We start from the raw sequence: 1,700 nt of genomic DNA on the forward strand, positions 1-1,700 counted from the left end.
ACTCGCCGGCAGGCCGCGGTCGGGCGCCCGAGCCCGGCCTCGGCCTGGCCACCGCCGCGCCGCCGCGCCTCGCGTAGGGAGGGAGGAAGAGGAAATGCCCGGGCGCCGGCGCTCGCCGGTACGGCCGGCCCGCGCGGCCCCGAGCCCCGCCTGGGGCCTACGCGGAACCGGGCCCTAGGCGCTTCGCCGTTGGGCCGGGCCTACCGCGACGGCAGGTGCTTCCCGGCAGTGAGCTGGGACCGCGGGAGGCTCCCGCCTTCGGGAGCTTGGTCGTCGGGCCGACCGCGGGAAGCGCCCTGCTGCTCTCAACCCCGACGGGAGGCTGCGCACCGGCCGGGGACACGTGTTTGTGTTTCTTTTTAAGCCAGCGGCCCGGCAGGAAAGGCGGCTGACCTCCGGGTGTTGTCCCGCGTTGCCCGGTCCGGTGACTCGCGGTCGGGAGGACACGGGCGCGGGAGACGGCTCGGCTTGGCTGCGGTGCCCCACGGCCGGCTGGCTCCGTGGGAACCATCCCGGTGGAAGACTCCGCTCCCGCCTGCCCGGGTGTCCGGCGGCCCTCGCGCAAAGTTTGTTCCAGCAGCGTGGCTCAGCCTGAGTGCTCCGTTCTGAAAACTATTGGGGTGTGTGTGTCTTTGTGATTCTTTTTTTTTTTTTTTTCTAGATCGTGGACTACTTTTCCGTTTTTAATCTATCTTTTATATTTTTACCATCATCCTTGTCAATTTTGTTTTCAGGCATTATTCATCAAATATTTATGCATCCCCTTAACCACGTGTCTGTTGGCAGCATGGTTTGGTGGAAAGAAGCCGCACTTTGGAATCAAGACAGATCTGCCATGGATTCTGGATCTGATATCCTCTGTATAATCTTGGACAAGCTCATTGACCTTGCTGAGTCCCCGTTTCCTTGTCTTTTATTTGGTTTTTTACTGTTATTTTAATTTACCTTTTTATATTTGAAAATTCCTTTGTGTGTGTGTCTGTGTGTGTGCAAAAACCAGAACTGTGTCCTTTAGCTAAGTCTACCTAAATTGGATTGTAAAGTACTTTTTGCTTTGGGATTATTCTTATTCCTTTCCACCATTACTAGCTGTGTTACCTAGAGAAGATGAGAGCCTTCTTGTGCCTTTCCCATCTTTAAAATGGGCGTTAAAAAAAATGGGCGTGATTACAGATGATAATAATAATAACAGCAAGTATTTGGTGAATTAAGAGCTAAAGTGTATATAAACTAGCAGGGGACACAGTAAAAGCAGTTTGTTACAGTATTTCTGAAATCTGATTTAAGAGGCATCTTGATTTCAAAGATATAAAAAGCTCGTCTTAAAGTCAAGGAAATAAATATTTGGTCACTCAGCTCTACCCAAGGGCTTATGTGTGTTTGGTGGTAATTAATGATAAGCCAAACTAAGGTTTAAACAAACACGGCTTTAAATGAGGACTTTGTCACCAGGTATATTTCCAACGCATGTATGGAGCTTTTGCCTAAGTCCAGTCCCGCACAGCTTGAAAAGGTTCATCAAGGCCATAATGGGGTTTGGTGGGATAGAAAGAATAGGGCTTCCAGGGACTTCCCTGGGGTGGTTAAGACTCCATGCTTTCAAGCCAGGGGACTATAGTTCCATCCCTGGTTGGGGAACTAATTTCCCACAAGCCCTGTGGCGTTGGAAAAAAAAAAATAGGGCTTCCATCAAGGATCAG

At 51.3% G+C, this 1,700-nt stretch overlaps 1 long non-coding RNA gene across 1 annotated transcript; it reads left to right on the forward strand.

The window, feature by feature from the left end:
* Position 1: 1 nt before the first annotated feature.
* On the forward strand, positions 2 to 1,361 carry LOC120851518. Its single transcript, XR_005718341.1, has 2 exons — positions 2 to 620; positions 735 to 1,361. It is a non-coding gene; the product is annotated as an uncharacterized LOC120851518 (long non-coding RNA).
* The last annotated feature ends 339 nt before the right edge of the window (positions 1,362 to 1,700 follow it).

The sequence above is a fragment of the Oryx dammah genome, unplaced genomic scaffold (genome assembly GCF_014754425.2).
Source record: "Oryx dammah isolate SB20612 unplaced genomic scaffold, SCBI_Odam_1.1 HiC_scaffold_25, whole genome shotgun sequence".
Classification (NCBI taxonomy): Eukaryota; Metazoa; Chordata; class Mammalia; order Artiodactyla; family Bovidae; genus Oryx; species Oryx dammah.